Genomic DNA, 21,505 nt, shown 5'->3' on the forward strand with positions numbered 1-21,505 from the left:
GCGAAGGGCTCTTGCCTCCTCCCTCCCCACCCCCGCCAAAAAATAAATAAGAGATAGAGAGAGAAGGGAAAGGGAAAGGGAAAGAGAAGATAAAAGGAAAGAAAGAAGAGGAAGAAGAAGAAGAAAAGAGGGAAACGGGGGCGAAGGGCTCTTGCCTCCTCCTCACCCCCCCCCCCAAAAAATAAATAAGGAGAGAGAGAAGGGAAAGGGAAAGGGAAAGAAAATATAAAAGGAAAGAAAGAAGAGGAAGAAGGAAAGAGGGAAACGGGGGAAGGGCGAAAGGCTCTTACCTCCCCCCCCCCGCCAAAAAAATAAATAAGAGAGAGAGAGAGAGAGAGAGAGAAGGGAAAGGGAAAGAAAGAAGAGGAATAAGAGGGAAACAGGGGAAGGGCGAAGGGCTCTTGCCTCCTCCCCCCCCCCGCCAAAAATAAATAAGAGAGAGAAGGGAAAGGGAAAGAAAATATAAAAGGAAAGAAAGAAGAGGAATAAGAAGGAAAGAGGGAAACGGGAGAAGGGCAAAGGGCTCTTGCCTCCTCCCTCCCCACCCCCCGCCAAAAAATAAATAAGAGATAGAGAGAGAAGGGAAAGGGAAAGGGAAAGAGAAGATAAAAGGAAAGAAAGAAGAGGAAGAAGAAGAAGAAAAGAGGGAAACGGGGGCGAAGGGCTCTTGCCTCCTCCTCCCCCCCCCCCCGCCAAAAAATAAATAAGGAGAGAGAGAAGGGAAAGGGAAAGGGAAAGAAAATATAAAAGGAAAGAAAGAAGAGGAAGAAGGAAAGAGGGAAACGGGGGAAGGGCGAAAGGCTCTTACCTCCCCCCCCGCCAAAAAAATAAATAAGAGAGAGAGAGAGAGAGAGAGAGAGAGAAGGGAAAGGGAAAGAAAGAAGAGGAATAAGAGGGAAACAGGGGAAGGGCGAAGGGCTCTTGCCTCCTCCCCCCCCCCCCGCCAAAAATAAATAAGAGAGAGAAGGGAAAGGGAAAGAAAATATAAAAGGAAAGAAAGAAGAGGAATAAGAAGGAAAGAGGGAAACGGGAGAAGGGCAAAGGGCTCTTGCCTCCTCCCTCCCCACCCCCCGCCAAAAAAAAAAAGAGATAGAGAGAGAAGGGAAAGGGAAAGGGAAAGAGAAGATAAAGAAAGAAGAGGAAGAAGATGAAGAAAAGAGGGAAACGGGGGCGAAGGGCTCTTGCATCCCCCCGCCCAAAAAATAAATAAGAGAGAGAGAGAGAGAGAAGGGAAAGGGAAAGAGAATAAAAAAGGAAAGGAAGAAGAATAAGAAGAAAAGAGGGGCTCTTGCCTCCTCCCCCCTCCCGCGCCAACAAATAAATAGGAGAGAGAGAGAGATAGAGAGAAGGGAAAGGGAAAGGGAAAGAAAATATAAAAGGAAAGAAAGAAGAAGAAGACGGAAAGAGGGAAACGGGGGAAGGGCGAAAGGCTCTTACCTCCCCCTCCCCCCTCCCGCCATAAAGGGAAAGAGAAGGGAGAGGGAAAGAAAATATAAAAGGAAAGAAAGAAGAGGAAAAAGAATAAGAAAAGAGGGAAACAGGGGCGAAGGGCTCTTGCCTCCTTTCTTTTCTTTCTTTTCCTTTCTTTCCTATTCTCCCTCTTTTTCGTTTTTCTCTTTCTTTCTTCTCTTTCCCTTTCCTTCTCTCTCTCTCTCTCTTATTTATTTTTTGGCGGGGGGCGGGGGGACGAGGCAAAAGCCCTTTGCCCCCGTTTCCCTCTTTTCTTCTTCTTCCTCTTCTGTCTTTCCTTTTATCTTCTCTTTCCCTTTCCCTTTCCCTTCTCTCTCTCTCTCTGATTTATTTTTTGGCGGGGGGGGGGGGGAGGGGGGGGGGGCAAGAGTCCTTCGCCCTCCCCCGTTTTCCTCTTTCCTTCTTCTTCCTCTTCTTTCTTTCCTTTTATCTTCTCTTTCCCTTTCCCTTTCCCTTCTCTCTCTCTCTCTGATTTATTTTTTTAGCGGGGAGGGGGGGGGGGGAGTGAGGAGGCAAGAGCCCTTCGCCCCCCCCCCCCGTTTCCCTCTTTTCTTCTTATTATTCTTTCTTTCCTTTTATCTTCTCTTTCCCTTTCCCTTTTTTCCTTCTCTCTGTCTCCCCCAGCTAGGGCTGGTTTTGTTTACGAAGCGCCCGTCAGGAGAGTACACGATAGAGTACACGATAGAGTACACGATAAAATTGACGATATCGTGAACTTTATATCGTGAACTTTTCACGATAAAATTCACGATATCGTCAATTTCATCGTGAAATGTTCACGATAAAGTTCACGATATCGTCAATTTCGTGAATTTCTTCGTGAAAAATATGCGATAAAATTGACGATATCGTGAATTTTATCGCATATTTTTCACGATTTAGTCTATTCGCGATGTCCCTTCAGGGCCACCATATATAATGGCATAATCCTTGAAATCACCAGATCGTAGCACAAATGGGCATTATGTAAACTTATGCTACGGTCACAAAGGTTCGTACGAACGATAATTTCGTACGAATCTCCCTGTTTTTCCAACGTCTTCGCGAATATCCATTGTCTGAAAATCGTTCGTACGGCGTGCGTAGCAGTTCGTAATGGCATTTGTGACCGAGGCTTAAAGGCAGTTGGGGGTAGTTCTTACATGATACAAGGCACATTTGGTGGTATTTCTTGTCTAACAAGTTGATTTGTATAATGTACATGGGTGTCGATCCGTAACTGATACCTATTCATCAGGGGGGGATGATCTATTCATTCATCCCCCCCCCCTGATGAATAGGTATTACGTAAGTATCGACACCCATGATAATGAACATGCATGTGCATCAGCGTGGGGGTGAAGGGCTACCAGAAACTTTGAAACTTTACATGTTAACAGGGATAGTGGAGGATGCAGGTGGCATTTCTTGATTTCATTCTTGTGAAAAAAGATTCATGAATTTACGAACTGTTAACAACATTAAGATTTTTTGCTTTCACAGTGGGTTACTTTTCACCGAGGACAATCACTGATATATAGAAAGCATAGGTATACATGTACATGTACGTACTACGTAGATGGTATTTCTTTAAATTTTGAAAGTAATCGGCATTTTAATTTATGTTAATCACTGACACTGTCTTTACGATGGCATGGAATATTGACCCAATCCTAAAAAGGCAAACATCTTTAAACATATTTTTTGTTCAATTTGATTGGTCTATGATATTAGCTATTATACGATGATGAAGCAGATCCTTACCTAATTGTTTGTTGAGAGCGTACACGTACGTGATCAGGCATTCCTTTTTCCTAACACGTAATTTTACTAATGACCGGTGATATTAGTAAATACTAATGAGCGGCCATTAACACAACACAGAACATCATTTTATAAAAACAAATAATACACATCATTTTGTTCGGGGATTAGTAAAATTACCCATACACTCGGTTCGAAACAGTCAAAACACCCGTGGCTATCGCCTCGGGCGTATATACTGTTCCATGCAAATGTACCTTTTGTGGGTAATTCTTACTAATGCCCTCACTGCTGTGTATTATTTGTATAAATATAATATATACCTTAGATGAATTGAAAGGCACATTGTGAGGTAACACCCCACCCACCATATTTCATGTTGACATGGGTGAGATTTAACAACAAATCAATATAAAAATAATTGTCATAGCCCTGATGGAGAATGTTCACGATCTTTCACAACGCTTTTTACGTAAGCCTATGGATGTAAATCATCCAACGTACTACATACTTTGTTGACATCTCAACGACGTGCTTATGAAGGCTTAAGTTTAAGGAGAGATATTGAGGCGGGTGATTATTCATTGACAATGCATTATTTTCAAGGTTTCAAGTACTCATGGTGAGGATTAGGCTTAAGTCCGAAAATGTAAGAGATTATCGGTATACGTGTTTTCGGAGACGAGTTTATAAGAAATTCTGTACCCATCATTTTCTCATACTCTTCTTCTTTTCCTCCTTCTCGACCCCCTTTCTTCATTATTATTTTGTTTCGTTACCATGATTTCTGACGATATCACCAGTTGTTGTTGTTGGTGGTTCGAGTTTAAAGTCTGTCTGCACTAGTTTAGCCAGGAGAGATTAGACCTCCCTGCAAGGTCACTGACAGGTGGTTATCTCATCAAATCAGCTCTCAATTAGCATAAGAAAAAGGGGATCAGTGGGGAGCAACGGGTACCGCTGAGGCATTGTTTACTATATAGAGGGCGCAATTAGCTACAAGTAGTGCAGTCCCGCTCTAAAAGCGCTTTTCATTCAAATTTGAATATTTGCGCCACTAGTTGTAGACACAGTCCGATTTCTGACTGACGCATTTTCATGTTTTTCGATCATGTTTATGGTTTATATTGCGAAATATCAGTTGACCAAATGATTGTTTCGTTGTTATTTTCACTTTATGCAATACTAGAGTAGCCTGTGGAGGGCTTAATATAATTAAACATGTTTATGGTTTGAAAAACGTCCGGTGCTACCAAGTTCGTTATGTTATTGAAACCTGAAAGAGGTAAATGTAACTGGAATAAGAAGAATAAGAATAAGAAGAAGCAGAAGAAGAAGAAGAAGAAGAAGAAGAAGAAGAAGAAGAAGAAGAAGAGAAGGAAGAAGAAGAAGAAGAGGAAGAGGAAGAGGAAGAGGAAGAAGAGGAAGAGGAAGAGGAAGAAGAAGAAGAAGAAGAAGAAGAAGAAGAAGAAGAAGAAGAAGAAGAAGAAGAAGAAGAGGAAGAAGAAGAAGAAGAAGAAGAAGAAGAAGAAGAAGAAGAAGAAGAAGAAGAATAGGAGGAGGAGGGGAGGAGGAAGAAGAAGAAGAAGAAGAAGAAGAAGAAGAAGAAGAAGAAGAAGAAGAAGAAGAAGAAGAATTGGAGGAGGATGAGGAGGAGGAGGAGGAAGAAGAAGAAGAAGAAGAAGAAGAAGAAGAAGAGAAGATGAAGATGTAGAAGAAGAAGAAGAAGAAGAAGAAGAAGAAGAAGAAGAAGAAAAAGAAAGAAAAGAAGAAGAAGAAGAAGAAGAAGAAGAAGAAGAAGAAGAAGAAGAAGAAGAAGAAGAAGAAGAAGAAGAAGAAAAAAAAGAAGACACACGACACGGTGCTACATATTCAAGGTGCAGGTCTAAAAACTTTACAAATCAGTGCTACTCCTTCAAACAGCGGTAAATTGCCATCTCATGCCTTTGTCGTACAATTCCAAACATGTTATACAGGTGTGACAATATTATTGACAAACCTTATCATATTGGTGATTTGAAATAATGTTCAAAGTGGACATAACGATCACTTAGTCAAACAATCAACGCCCTTTGTTCCGGCCATTGTCTAAATATCTATGATTCACCTGGTCCCCATGAATGGGTGTTCTACTTTAAAGGAGAATATCAAATAAGTATTATATTTTGTTTTCTTTGGTCATTTTGTGTTTCTTTATAAAAGTAGAAAAATGAAATGAGAGAAACATATTAAAAATCATGACATTTATAAGTAAAACAAACTAGCGACTTGACTTAGATTTGAAGGTGTTCTATAGTAAAACTTGTAAACCTATTCTCTAGAATGTTGCCGATTGAATAAGATTTTTCGTTTATTCAGCGAATTCCTCATTTTTGAGATCTAGAAGACTTGATGAAGAAGGCTTGATCCTTTAAAAGTCGTTTTTTTTAATGAGAATTGGAACTATGGAAGTAATTCCCCCAAATTTCCCATGTAGATTTTTGGCAATCGCGTCAAGTGGTTTATCTCGAGCCATAACCATTGCATATCTTTGACGAAATACAGAGCGGAATGTAGTTGGAACACCAATCCTTCATCTAGGGACATAGTATACAAATATACACTGTCTTGAGAGGTTCTGGTTAAAACTATGCGCAGAGGTGACTCCAATGGTACTTTTGGAGTCACCGGGGCCCATAGTTTTAACCAGTACCTCGAATGGAAGGCATGGTATATATTTGTTTTATATCTTGCATCAACAAATTATTAAAAAAAAAAATAAAAAAAAAAAAATCAATTTTTATCTAAAAAGATTTAAAATGATTTTGTTTTTATTTAATTAAGATTTGAAGAAAAAAAAATGAATTCATAAAAATAAGATTCACATTTTTTTTGGAACTCCCAAATAGTACTTTTTCAGAGCAACCTTAAAACAGTTGAAATATTTCTGTTCATGTGACGAGCTCTCAACCAATCAAAAACTAATACATTTTTGATGCATGATATAAACAGAAATAAACATAATACTTTGCAATAGGTATTCGGCAACCGGGACTGCCAAAGTACAACAAATATATTAAAAAATCAAAATAAAAAGAGAATCTGGATGCACTACTGATATCCATTGTGAAATATAGTCAAGGTCAAAGTCTCGCCTAGTGGTCCTCCGGAAAGTGGACAGGAAGCTAAAGGTTAATATGTTGCATCATTCTCTAACGTCAGGGGCGTAGCGAGGGGATGGGAGAGGGGGGGGGGGGGGAGGGGGGCACTGGCTTTATTGGTAAAGGGTTGGGCACCGGTCTCAATAGGTAGACACAAAGTGCATTAACGAGGCCGGACCACCGTTCATGGGTTGTGGAAGAGGGTCCTATCATTTTTTTCTTTATATCTTCCCCTATCCTTTTGATTTCATTTCCCAATTGTTGGCTATTCGACTGGATGGGGGGGGGGGGGTAGGACACATGCCCCCGTGCCCCTATAGCTATACCACCCACTAGCTTATGGTTTCATTTGTATAGAAATTCTATAGTGCTTTCCCATGTCCATATATAGCTTTCCACCCCGAAATAATAATTCCCAGTCATTTCCCTCGATTGTCTGGGTAAAATGTATCATGGAGGTTATTAAGTACCCACCCAACTTTTGGCATTGGTTTTTTTCTTCTCCCAACTTGGTTAATATTTTGCCAATTTTTAAATGATTGTTATACATTTTGACCCTAATTAGACAATATATTACTCAAGTTAATTGGGTAAAGAAAATGTCCAAAGTTGGTTGAATACATAATTAACCTCGTGCTGGGCACATTTTTACCAAATATTTTAAAGAGTGTATCATCTGCCAATATCATGACGTGGTGAAAACTGAAGACAAACAATAATAAGTGTCCGTTTTCCGATATAAGATTCTTCTAAAGATGTTTATATTTGCCATGAATTATAGCATCGCCTAAACTAAACTATGCAGCAAATATATGAAATATATAATATACGGTTTGATCTGTGAAACACTAAACCTGATTTGCAGTCCATCTTTTTGTTAGGACACAGAAAACCGGGTTAAGCTCCAGGTAATATCCCGCAAATGATAATGTTTCGTGAACCACTGAAAGCAAGTCAAGTCTGGTGTTCTATTTTTCTTGGGGCAGGGGGGGGGGGGGGGGGGTCGGCGGGGCTTTGAATGAGAAGTGTGATATTTCTGGTGTGGCGTTTGGTGCTGTCATCGTATTGAACTGGGATGTCATTGGTATAGTTACCTGTAGTTACCTGTAGTTACCTGTCTTCATGCGCGGGCTCTAATTTAAGATGTAGTCCTATAATGCCCACCTTCTTTCATTCAAAATCCACTGCATGATTACAGAACAAGTTGCACCTTTCATGCTCTGAACACCAACATGAATAGCATTTAAAACAAAACGGGAATAATCAGACATATTAGCAGACATTTTGAAAAGTATCAATACAAAGTGTGGCGAGTTACTGAGTTATGTGTTATACAGTATAGTCTTGCTTGAGAGAGACAGAGTTCTTCGTCATATTACCCAATCGAAACTTCTCACGAATTTATTCAATTTGTGAGGGCTTTAAAGCGTATCTGCCATAGTTAACAGGAGGGATTAGACTGCCCTGCAAGGTCACTGGACAGGTGGTTATCTCATCAACTCAGCTCTCAGTTAACATAAGAAAAAGAGGATCATGGGGGACAAATGGTCACCGATTAGGCATGGTTTGTTATATAGAGGGCGCAAGTAGCTACAAGTAGTGCAGTGGGCCTTTAATTTGTCCCCCTCTGACAACCCTAAAAGTTTTCAAAAATAACTGAAAATGAACATGATTGTGAACGTATGCGTGCACACTCAAAGGCAAAGACGCCTGGGTAGAAAAAAAAAGAAGCCCTGAAGGAGGGCATCTATTTGTCCGACCCCCCCCCCCCACAAAAAAAAAAAAAGAAACCTATCTATGCCTTACATACTGTAGGTAATGTTTTGGTTAATCACCACTACTTTTAAGTTCAAGGCTTCAAGTGAAAGGATATACATGTACAAATTATTATAACAAATCCCCCGATTTGTTCGTGATTGAAAAAAAAGTCTTTCTTTTGTTTTTCGTGGATTATGTTTTCTTACCAAGCAAGCCCCCCCCCCAAAAAAAAGGCCAATTTTTTCCTCACAAAGGCAATGTTTTGGTTAATCACAACTAGGTTCAAGGCTTCAAGTTTAAGAATATAACTTCATGTAAAGGTGTATTAATTCATGTAAAAATAAAATCCCCGATCAAACAAAAAAATAATTAAATGATAATCTGTTTTGTTTGTCGTGTATTGTGTTTTCTTACCCAGTATACACTATAAAGTTGATCTTCCTATCAGCTGGTTGTACTTGTTAGTGAGTGGAATCGCTTCCTTTCAGGAAGATATTACTACCCAACAGGTCCGGCTCGTTGCGGCTTTAAAGGGATCCGGTAACTTTGGCTCAGATTCTGAAAAAAAAAATCTTGAGTTAATGCATGCTGCAATGATAATTATAAACCATTAGGTCAGTCAGGAACCCCATGACTTTTACAAGCCGATCGCCTGTCTGATTATCAAGATATTTATGATTGGAAATCGAAACCAAAATAATGTTTGCGTTTTCCTAACGGTTTTCCTAACATTACAGTCTAATGGGGGAAAACGAGTATGGTAAAACCGGTCACTCAAAGATTTTTAAAAACTTTTTTGAGGCATTTCTTGATCATTTTGAAGCGCGATTTTTTCTTAGGGCTTCAATATTACACGATATCACAGACACTGATAGCACACAGGGCCGTGCATCTCAGATTTAAAGATAAACTTTAGTACTGGTAATGCGATTGCATTGTGAAAGAAAAGGTGTGGAAAGGATCAGAAACAGTTGATCATGTAGCATGTAAGTATTGGTGTGTACTGCAAGGTTCTGGAGTCATCAAAATCATAATAAATTTGACCGAGTCTTGGTAAAGTAACAAGCACTCACATAGAAAGCTATATATGGGACAACACACATGGTGTCGGGTCTAGTACTTCCTTGATTTCCTTGTCTTTCTATGCTCATTACTCAGCCAGTATACATTTTCTTCCAAAATTGTTTGGCACATGTCATTTATTTGTAATCTTGAACATTCAGTGTAAGTTTCCTTTGATTCTGTGAGAATTTTTTTTTTTTTTTTACCAGTACTGGAGTTTATCTTTAACCGTGGACCTACTAAAATAGTCTACTTGATCCAGACTAGTCCATTCTTAAATGAGTACGAAGGATACTCAGCTAGTCCATCACTTCGGGGTTTTTGACTACAGACTATCAGAGAGTTTTGTAAACTCTCACACACACCATAGACGTCTATGCACACACACACACACGGGCTTATATTATTCTGCTAGTACAAACTTACGAAAATAATGCATCGGTTCATCTGTTCATGATGTCTTCAGCAAGCCTTAATCTCTTTTACTATGGAACCGTAAAATAAAAATAGCAGGAGAAGAAGAATTAGTAGTAGTAGTAGTAGTAGAAGTATGAGTAGAAGTAGTAGTAGTAGTAGAAGGAGTAGAAGTAGTAGTAGTAGTAGTAGTAGCAGTAGAAGTAGTAGCAGCAGTAGTAGTAGTAGTAGTAGTAGTAGAAGTAGTAGAAGTAGTAGCAGTAGTAGAAGGAGTAGAAGTAGTAGCAGTAGTAGAAGGAGTAATAGGAGTAGTAGGAGTAGGAGTAGTAGTAGTAGTAGTAGTAGTAGTAGTAGTAGTAGTAGAAGTAGTAGTAGTAGTAGTAGCAGTAGAAGTAGTAGCAGTAGTAGTAGTAGTAGTAGTAGTAGTAGTAGTAGTAGAAGTAGTAGTAGTAGTAGTAGTAGTAGTAGTAGAAGTAGTAGTAGTAGTAGTAGTAGTAGTAGCAGTAGAAGTAGTAGCAGTAGTAGTAGTAGTAGTAGTAGTAGTAGTAGTATTTTTGTATTTTTGTATTTATTAACATTTATTTCCTTCTCAACAGCACAATATAAAACACAATGTATATATACATGATATATGTAACAATTATTTCAACATAAAGTATACAGTAATTAATTCAGATACGGAAGGAGGCGAAAACCCGGAAAGCGTAGCTTGAGTTGGGAACGCCCATAATAAATTAACACAGTTACCGAAAGAACATTATAGATATTATTATGAAAATTACATTGTATATAACAGAACGTTGATAGGAAAGAAAACATAGTGAAAGGAAGAGAGGAGTAGTGGTAGTAGTAGTAGTAGTAGTAGTAGTAGTAGTAGTAGTAGTAGAAGTTGAAGAAGAAGTAGTAGTAGTAGAAGTAGTAGTAGTAGTAGTAGTAGTAGTAGTAGTGGTAGTAGTAGTAGTAGTAGTAGTAGTAGTAGTAGTAGTGAAGAAGTAGTAGTAGTAGTAGTACATGTAGTAGTAGTATTGAGTGGATGCAAAGTGAACAGTGCAAATTAAGGCTGATTAGTTTTTTGTTATATCATCAGATTTTAAAATGTTTCATAAATATTCGATGCCTTTTATCGTGGTTTGTTAAATTAACAAATACGAAATGAAATGAATTTAAATGAAAAATGAAAATATATGTTTTAAGTATACAATGCTTTTAATCATGGATTGTGAAATAATTGCCTAATGGAATGGAAAATGAGATATATTCAGAGGCTCATTATAGCGCAGGTTATAATAAGCGAGTTCGTAATTAGGATTTGCGCATGGGCAGATCAAGGTCATTCGTACCCAAATTGTAAAACCATTGAGACGAATACTCGGATCGTGCTCATGAAAGTTATGTAATCAGTATTCATTTATGCACCAACAATACATTAATCTGATACACAGGTGGAAGTATTATTCTCAAGAGGCAAACAAAAGGTATTCATGAAGCACCGCCATCACTTCGGCAGTGATTATTCTAAAATGCACACGTGGGATGTATCCAAACTATCCATCGTGTCAAAGATCTGTGGATATTTTGGGGTCATGCGTTCCAGAGCTATTTATGAACTCGCTTATTACGCAATCTAAACGTGTCTAACAGGCAACAACTGCAATATACTACAGCACTTGTACGACGTGGTTTGTCACCTTTGTTCACGAATATTGGAATTGCAAACAATATCAAACTTTCTTATCTCGTTACATGGCCCTGTGGAACAGATTATCACAAAACAAATTAAAATACATGAATGTTGACTAGTACCTGAAGATACGCGTGTTGATTTGAATGTAATATAAAACTGATTAGTTAATTGTTAAATAAACGATACATGCACAATGCACATGGACTTGGAACCGGTGTATAATTTTGTGTCAATCTTATCAACGACCATCGATTTGCGTGTTTTTTTTCCTGTAAAGTTTGTAATAAATCACACTGGCAGAGCTGTTTGAAACAACATTGTTTTCAAATAAATATACCCCAATAAAGAAAAAGCATTTTAGGAAAGAATAAAGAAAAAGCATTTTAGGAAAGAATAAACAAAACAATCAAACAGACACAAGCAAAAAATAGGCACACATAGATCTTTTTGGCACTGTGAAACTGGAGTTCATTTCCTTCAGTATATGTTGTTTCGAATCTTAAGTACAATTACTCAATCAGGATTTACAGTAATTATGTGTGGTTCTTTCACGTAACCTTCAATCGGTAGGTTAAGGGTTCGAGTCCTAGCTCGGCACTTTCTCATTCGTTACCTGGCAAGAAACTGGCATTGATCTGACTTCTAGCAGCAGCAAAACTTGTTCCTATGAGGGGCGGATCCAGCCGGCGGCGATGGTGGGGGCCCGATTCCTGTGAAAATATTTAGCGGCGAATGAGCGGGGAGGGGGGGGGGGGGGGTAAGGGGCACTATTTTGTGTTGCTCGACGGGGAGGGGGGGGGGGGGGTAGTGAGCACTATTTATTTGTTGCTCAACGGGGGGGGGGTAGTGGGCCCTTTTTTTTACCCAACACCCCAAACCTCTTTAAAAAACTTTGTTGTTGTTGCCAGGGGTGGGGGCCCGTCTTCTTTAAACAAAACAACAAGTCAAATTGTGGTTGCTATCTGTGTTTTTACTCTCTTTTTTGGCCAGGGGTGGGGAGTGAGCACTATTTTTTTTTTACACAACACCCCCCGCCCCTTTGAGTAAAAAAAAAAGAAGTTAAAATTGGGGTTATCATCTTTTTTTAAAACTTTTTTTTTTTTTGCCAGGGGTGGGGTCCGTGCCCCCTTCCCCCATGCCCCACCCTGCCCCACCCAGGATCCGCCACTGGTTCCTATCAATACAATGTTTGTATTTGTTATCACTTTACTTGCTCTATCCTGTGCACATTGTATTCGTTTTGTTGTATGTTCTTTAGGTACTCTTTGCATTTTACGCGCTTGCGCAGATTATGGTTATCTAAATATTGGCCTACAATGTAAATATCTGCTGATTACCTTAAATGACTTTGTAAATATGTCATAGGTAGTAATGACAGTGCAATTATTGGGCGCGATTATTCCATATTTGGACAAACAATCATCACCTGATAATTTCTTTGATATAGGTTAATGGTATGTGATATAGAAAGAGAACAATGCATACATATTCTCATGAATATTCAAGATATTAGATGGGCGATAAAAATTCAAAAGGTAAGCGACCTATGGACTTCGTACCAGTGGCGTAGCGCTTTCCCGCCATTGGAAGGGGGGGGGGGGGCTAGCAGTTCATTTTTTGTGTACTAAACTTACATGAAATGACCTGCATGTACATAATGTATTTGTGTACAGATGCATTTGAAAATGTGAAACGTTTTTCTCTATTCTTTAAAGCCTGTCATCAGATTTATTCAATCATTTATTCTTGTATGTTATTTTTTCATTGTTTTATTTACAATATCTATTTACCTATTTAGTTTTCTGCTTTTATTTTTGTCCTTTATATTGAGAAACATTTATTTAATTTGCTATTGATTAATCCAATAATTTATTTATTCTTTTATTCAGTTTTTATTCATGTATGTATTGATTTAACTGTTTGTTCATTTATGTATTTATTATTGTATTATCTTTTTGTAAGTCATTTATTATAGGACTAATATTATTGCGAATGATTTTACTCTTATCACTTAGGCTATCACTAATGCTTAATTCTTTTTGTTTCAATTACTGTTGTGGCGTAACCTCAAAAATAGTACTAATACCTTTGAGTCGTGTATATTCATTCCATTGAACTATTGATAAACAGGTGGAGCTCTTCCTCAAAAGGTTTACTGTACTTTTGTTTTTCTTTGGAAACGCACATGGAAAACTAATATCTCTGATGAATAGATTGAACATGGTAACTAGATGATGGAGCTATTTTAGTGAAGGTTTGACAGAGAGGAAATAAAATGACAGTATTTCGTTTACATGACATCCTTTATGATTGATTGATTTGTTTTAGATTGATTGATTGATTTTTTTTATTGTCCACATTGAGTGGAAATTCTTCTTTCACATGGTTACAACTATATACAGTATATAGAGCATAGGTCAATTTAACACATTTTAAGTCACACATTGCTCATTAATAAACTCAGCACTACATTTTTTTAGAACAATAAATCATACTTTTACATTTAAACATTTCGGAAAACGCACATTATCCAACGATACTGGAAGGTCACATCGGTTCCACAGAGCTATTGCTAACATAAACTCTCATGAACAACTTTTGACTAAACAATGATTATTTTCCATAATCGCAGGAGCACTGGTTACCCCCTCCCCAAACTAAGTACAACACGCCTTCACCACGTTCGTGACATTTGAGTCGTTTGAAGCATTCTTCTTCTGACTCCCCCTCCCCCTCCCTCCACCCCCCTCCCTCCACCCCACCTCCTCCTTCTCTTACAGGCATACTTCAGTCAGCTAGGGGACTGATTTTTTGTGCAAGAATTTCAACTGTCGAGTTTTCCATATTGTAAGCATGCGAAGCGAGCGCGCACACATTCAAGTTTTGACACTTTTCGATGGTGACATCTACTATTGCTGCATTGTGAGCCAATTTCATAGTTTTTAAAATCATTTGATATTAGTAGCGTTGAAAGATAAAGCATGATAAGATGTACGTGTAGAAATAACCAGAAAGAGACCACCTCGCTGCTCGGACACGAGGTGGCGCTTGCTCGAATATTGGTATTTTCAAGGGGGTGCATGTATAGCCCCCCCCCCAATTGTGTACGGTTATGCCCCCTTTCTTTTCTTCCGTTGCCTCCTTCTCCCCTTTCGCCTGCTTCTTTAGTTCGTTACCATATCTCTGTTGTTGCATTCAGATGCTGTTCTTATTTCTCTTTGCTCTTCTTCCCTTATCTACACAGTAGCCCTGTTGTGTCGGTTTAAAACAAATGCACACGGGTAGTCATGTTAGTCATGACAGATAAGCGGGAGGTCGATCTAGGTCGGACCGTTCACCCAAACTTTGTTAAAGTCTCAATCCGGTATCAAGCGAATATGGCAATCAAGTTAAGCGATATAAGTTTAGTCAGTGACGTAAAAGTGTGAGTCCATCAATATTATCGAGGGGGTACTTCAATGATTAGGGGAGGGGGGGGGGGGCACCGTTCTTAATGGGAAATTAATTGTGATGTTAACAGGCTACTGATTAGGGGGGGGGGGTGTGAAAGGTGGTCCAGGCATCTTCCTTTCTAGACCTTTTCCACATTCTCCCTATCGCTATTGTTTCCATTTTGTCTCGTACTAATTATTTCCATTTTCACCTATCGATTGGGGCGGGGTGCGGGGGGGGGGGGGGAATCATGTTCCCCTTGTCACCTGGAGCTACGCCACCAAGTATTGCCATTGTATTTTTTAAAAATATTTTACCATTGTTTTAAAGGAATCTAATAAGGTTATCTGGTTTCCTTTTCACGAATTGTTGCTAGTACCATCTATATATTCCCAGGACAACGCTGTCGGATAAAGCTGTTGTCTGTTTGATGATTTTGCTTGTTTGTAATGATATGTACCCGATGTCTATTTTACAATTGTACTTCGTTATCTTTATGATGTAATCGCAGACACATGTACCGCCCAATTGATGTAACTTTCTCTTTATAAGTGAACATGCCTTCCTATACTTAATTCTCTCCTCTCTTCTTTTCACTATTTTTTTTTTATCAACGTTCTGTTATATACAATGTAATTTTCATAATAATATCTATAATGTTCTTTCGGTAACTGTGTTAATTTATTATGGGCGTTCCCAACTCAAGCTATACGCTTTCCGGGTTTTCGCCTCCTTCAGTATCTGAATTAATTACTGTATACTCTATGTTGAAATAATTGTTACATCATGTATATATACATTGTGTTTTATATTGTGCTGTTGAGAAGGAAATAAATGTTAATAAATACAAAAAAAATCCATGAATGAAAGTACTTATCGTGTGGGAAAGTCATATCTTAGTTTCCCCATCGGATATCACAGTCAGACAGTATCCGATCTCTCCAACCGACGCCATTAATCCAGTTCCCATGGTCACGCATCCGGGTATTCTAAAATGTGTCTTGAAATCCGTTTGCTTTTCCTGACATTGCGGGCATTCCAGCTGATGTTGCAGAATAATGGAAGGAAATAGTTTGGAAATGAACACCGTTAGAATTGTATGAATCTATGACGTATCTCATTATAAGGAATTTCCTGATATGTTAAAACAAATTGTAAAGAACGTGCATTGTACTATTAAAGCTTGAATCTAGCCAGTTTCGTAATGTATCCAAATTTAATGCAAACGTCTTTGTGAAGTGCCTCACTACAAATTATTTCATTCACTTGATAGGAATAATAGTATTTCAATAGTCAGAATGCAACTGCATTATATTAAGTGTTGCTAGGTAGGTCAAGCCATAATGTTTGTCCAACCTGGCAACAACTAATGTATGCAGTTCGGATTCTGTCTATTGAAATACTATTATTCTTATCAGGTGAATAAAATAATTTGAATTGAGGCACTTTACAAAGACTTATGCATCAAATTTGGTTACATTACGAAAATGGTATATTGAATTTTAAGCCTAGGGCACAATTATATTTAACAACATTCATTTGCATTTGCTGAAAGAACAGAAAAGCAGAATATTGATAATGAAACACCAGAGTGGTATTTATTACAAGATGTCGTAGTAGAGTGGTTCATTCACCTGACTCCATCACAATCCGAAGGCTGTGGGTTCAAATCCCAGCCCGGCACTGCTCTCCTTTGACAAGACATTAATATCCACTTTTGTCAATCTCTACTCAGGGTGTAAAGGTAAAGACCAGTTCTGGTCATCTGATTGTATTGCGAAGCGTTGTGGAATCGATCAGAAAAGGTTGATCATCTAGCATATAAGTATTGGTGTGTACTGCAAGGTTCTGAAATCATCAAAATGATAAGAAATTTGGCCCAGTCTTGGTAAAGTTATAAGCACTCTACCGTGACAGAAGGATGTATATGGGACAACGCAATATCTATCCAGCCCGGATAGATATAATTTACCAAATATAATTAGTATAGGCGCAAAATTCGTATCATCATGTATTAGTCAAAACATATTCTTTCCCATGATTGGTAGAGCTTCCATTTCATTTTTTGAGAGGGGGGCGTGTCCAAAACTGGTCTATACCATTAAAGCCGATATCCTTCAATCCATTATTTCTTTATTTAAAGTAATGCAAGTATTTTCAATGTCGTGACTTTTTCATTCAGACGTTTACGTTGTGGATTATGTTCCCCATGTTCCGACGGCTCCTACTAAAGAGACCAATTCAAGTTCAAACGAACAGTAGGAACGTAATTCCTTGACCGTGAACTCAACCAGACTTCACAAAGAGTTATTCAAAATGTGAAATAGTTTATGAAAAAGGTGAAATTCCACCAACCGGCTATCAATTTTCGTATAATTGTGAATCTCCTTGTCTCAGGGTCACTATGTTATCCAGACAAATTATGTGATCATTATGTGAATTGAACTCGCAGCATGGTCCCCGCTTTTTAAGAATTAAACTTGGTAGTAAAAACAACGTGATTCGACTTAAATCGTGTTTGTTTAAAAATTTGGATAAATCCGGACATGCATGCGCATCTAACATGAAGAGCATGGCCTATATACACTCATGGCAGCGGTGTAGTGTGCCGGGTTCTCATATTGAAAGGAGGGGTGGGGGCCCCGCCAACAAGGCACTGGTCTCCGTAGATAAAATATAAATGCGCAAGCCAAATCTCTTTTGTCCTATACATTACCAATGATACTTAAGATTATTAATACCTGACGATTGTATTTCATTTTCAAGCCCTATATATATACGAGAGCTTGGATGACACAAAATATATCCAGTTGAATAACACTTTTGTGTCGACTCAATAAAGGGGACAGCAAAAAAGCTTGTAGCTCAAGTATTCACAAGGCAATCGATGAACATGCTTCTTTTCACCTTCCGTCTCCCCTTCTTCACGTAACTACCATGTTGCTTTTTTTACCCCTTTTCTATTTTGTTCTCCATTTAATTGTGGGCGCCTGCCCCCCCCCCCCCCCCCCCCCCCTCTGTGCCCTACATGACTCCCTCATAATGTCCATGCTATTAAAATGCCGAAAACTCGACAAACAAACTGATCCAATTACACTAACTGTTACTAGAAGAGTTTTGAATTGTAATAGAAGGATTTCCTGGGCTTTGAGTTACGCTTCGCTGGCTGAGAGACGATCGATACGTAGAACATTGACTTCACGTACCAAAGAAAAATAAATTAGTTAAGAGAAGGAATTACAGAAAGAGAGACCATGAAACGTTGAATGAGATACGTACTGAAATATCTGTTTATTTCCCCAAAAGTATTTGTTCTGTTAATATGTTACTCTGCTTGTATCATATAAAGTCCACGCGGACTTATTGAAGATTAACCGTTCAGGGTTCTGTTTTCAGACCGCAAATGCCTTCAAAGTGCATGGTTACTGCTCTTATTCCTATCTATGACAGTTCTAGTACCCTTTTAGAACCTACAATTGCTATGAAGGTAATTTTAAACCCCAAAATATGTGAAATTTAGCCAATACGACCATACCTATTCAGCTCCACTTTAAACAAAATACGGTGACCGTTAATTAACTATTTAAAAAAAATAACAATACATGGGCCAGCTCGTTGTGCGTTACATAACCAACACGAAAATGCCAACAAAAAAAAGCCAACATCGGCATTGGCAGAAAAACGACATAAAAGGCGCTATTTCGTTTTTTCAACGGCTTTTTCAAATTATCTAATATTTGTGGTGATACACAAGTATTAGAAATCGTTATATTTATGGATATTTCAGCCGTCTCTGAACTGATTTTGATCAAACAAAGATGATTTTGTCATTTAGATTGTATGTTCTTTCAAATTTGAAACTTAGTTTTTGATCATCTCACAATTTTTTTAAACTCAACTATCCCCTAAGTGGGTTTTACCGTGATAAAGTAAATGAATGAAATGAAAGAGAAATTGATAGAGGATAGAGCATTAACAATTTCAATGAATGTTGATAATAGATGTGTTTGGTTCTGCCTCATGGTATTTAGCGGCGGACTATTCGCTGATAAGCCCCCCCCTCCCCCAAGAAGGGACTACACAATTTGACTTGTATGTAGACCTACTAAATGTAGACTTACAGAACGTCGGCCTGGTGTTGCTGAAGGTTGCCCCCCTGCCCCCACCATCACTGTGCGTTCACTGCCGAGACTGCATCTGGTTTACTATAGGGAAGCAATGACGTTTATTAAGCATACTTTGAAAAAGCCCAAACAAATATTTAAAAAAGACAGCAAAAAATGAAAGAGGCCATCTCCTCAAAATGGAGGGGATGGGGGGGGGGGGCATTTTTGGAATTGTGTACTAATGGTATGCCACTTGGGTTTTATGGGGGTGGGGCCCGCCCCCCCCCCCCTCCCCCACTCCGAGAACGGACGGACCCCATGCGTGTTACCAAAATGTCCGGTAAAGGGGTACTTTTCGTGCGACAAAGTCCGGCCCGAGAATTGTAAAAAAAAAGGGGTGTATTAACTTTTCACCCGGAGAATTCTTTAAAAAGGTTTTTTTTTTTCTTTTTCTCTCTCATCTGTTTGGACTCCTGAGGGGGTACATTGAGCATTTTTCATGATTTAGGGGGGGGGGGGGGGGTCGTCAAGGCAGGAAAAGCCCGCGAAAAGCCCGCGAAAGGGGGGTTCGGAAATGTTGGCAGTCCTCAGATAGGGGGTGCTTTCAAAAAGAGGGAACGAGCATATGCGTACCCTAAATAACACTGAGTGGGGGGCCGGGGGTGGGGGAGGGGACTGGCCTGTTATGTCCCTGCCTAAATCCGCCAGTGCTTTGGGCGAGAGCTATAAAATCATCAAAACGATTTCATAGAGTTATACCACAAAAAAATCAATAAAGGTCCAAAAGCTATCAATTTTTAAAATGTCAAGATCACCATGTGTATCGTGAAACAGCCATGTATGCTGTCATACCTTATCATTTTCTTTTGTTTGACAGGTCACTGAAAGAGTGATGACCTCACAGAGCCATGAAGTATTCCATCTGAAAAACACCTGTCGACATTGTGCGACATACTTCTATAGATTATAATATCAAGATATCACAATGGCTCATCCGTATGGAATTTAGGCATAGTGACCCTCTCGTGTATTAAAGTCCATTGCCATCACCGTTGCAAGATAATGATTAATATTTGAAACAGATATGGCATTTCAAAATTTTAGCCTACGTCATTCTTATTGTACGGGATCAATCGTTTTTAGGGGACTTTCCATGATTCCAAGATGCCTATATATGAACAAAAAGAAAAGAAAAATATTTCAAGAACGCCAGCCCCACCCAGATCCACGGACACAATGATGCATGCATGCGTTCGCGTAAGGACACAATTTTTTCCGGGGGTGGGGGAGTGGGGGTGGGGGAGTGGGGGTGGTCGCCGCCCCTGCACTAAACAAAATTGTACACCTTCGAATGAAAAGTATTACCGTAAACTTATTTCTATGGAAATTGCCAAGATTTTACAGCACTGTGAACCAATATCTTTGACCAAACAAACCATCGCCATTTTACCCGATCATTCCACATTTGTCGTAGTTTACTAACAAAGAAATATTAATGCCCTTGAAAAATGTTAATTTTATGAAAAAGTAACGTTTGATTTATTTAAAAGAAGGGGAGTCAGAACATTCACCCATCCCAAATATGACTTTTTGTGCTTTCTATAGAGGCGTATCTTTGGCTTAAGCCTGGATGAGCATATAATGTTTTTGGGGGTCACTTTTGCTTCCAAATTTGGAGCTTTTCTTTCTACATCTGCCTACTTTTTTCTTGGATGAAGACTGTCATGTTGGCTAGGTTTATTTAAAAATACGTCGAGTAGGCCTATCATGTTTTAGAATTCAAATATTGTCCCACAGAAGAGGTGTTGGAGTATTTAATCTATGACACGCGCTACGGAGGAGGGGCGGGCCGAGGCGGGACGAGCCGGTGTGGCCCCCATAGCCCTTTCTTACTTTGGAGTTATGCCTCCCCAAATATTGCGTCTTTCCGTTCATGAAAAGAATTATGTGCAAACTTTGTTTATCGGGTTGCTTTTTATATCACTAGGGTCTGAGGGGCAAGACTAGTAGTATTTGATGCCCTCGAAAACGCACTTTAATCATGTTAATCTGTTATTAATATCCTTGCGTAAGAGGGCTGGTTGGGGGCGTGTCACCTATTGTGTTTAGAAGCCGGAAGGATCAAGTTCTAAACCACGTGCTTGAAAACCAGCTGAACTGTTTCTGTATTTGAATTCATATACCTCTGTGTAGTTGAAGATCAATGTATAGTTCGTACACTGAGGGATCCCTGGTTCGTAGACGTTTCATGTTGATCGCCTCAGTCGCATTGCAAAACCGACCACACACGACTCCACACCGACTCCACACCGACTCCACACCGACTCCACACCGACTCCACACCGACTACACACGACTCCACACCGACTCCACACGACACCACACGACTCCACACCGACTCCATTCCGACCAACACTTAACCATTCGGTGTAGGACCGATACAGCTTTTCTGTTCTGTCTTTGGTCGGTCTGGTCACTCTGGTGTAAGTCTCGTTGGTGTAAATGAAGTATTACATCTCAGTCACACCAAAGGGGACCGACACCAGACCTACTATACACAATGACTCTAGACCGAACAAGACATTACATTGTCTTTAATGGCAAAGAATGGGTCGGTTTACAGTCGGGTTGGAGTCAGTGTGACTGAAGTATACACTCCCTCTACTGCCCACGAAATAGCAAATAATATACAGTTA

The 21,505-nt window shown here is 39.2% G+C and overlaps 1 protein-coding gene and 1 long non-coding RNA gene across 2 annotated transcripts in view; one reads left to right on the top strand and one right to left on the bottom strand.

Annotated features, from left to right (window-relative positions):
- LOC576836 (monocarboxylate transporter 10) overlaps positions 1-21,505 on the top strand; it is a 34,242-nt gene that overhangs the window by 2,816 nt on the left and 9,921 nt on the right. The gene's annotated exons all lie outside the window — the stretch shown is intronic.
- Positions 7,364-9,694, bottom strand: LOC115927996. Its single transcript, XR_004065809.1, has 3 exons — positions 9,600-9,694; positions 8,526-8,669; positions 7,364-7,573 (listed from the first exon to the last, which is right to left on the bottom strand). It is a non-coding gene; the product is annotated as an uncharacterized LOC115927996 (long non-coding RNA).

Source organism: Strongylocentrotus purpuratus, unplaced genomic scaffold (genome assembly GCF_000002235.5).
Source record: "Strongylocentrotus purpuratus isolate Spur 01 unplaced genomic scaffold, Spur_5.0 spur5_scaffold_21, whole genome shotgun sequence".
In the NCBI taxonomy this organism is placed as follows: domain Eukaryota; kingdom Metazoa; phylum Echinodermata; class Echinoidea; order Camarodonta; family Strongylocentrotidae; genus Strongylocentrotus; species Strongylocentrotus purpuratus.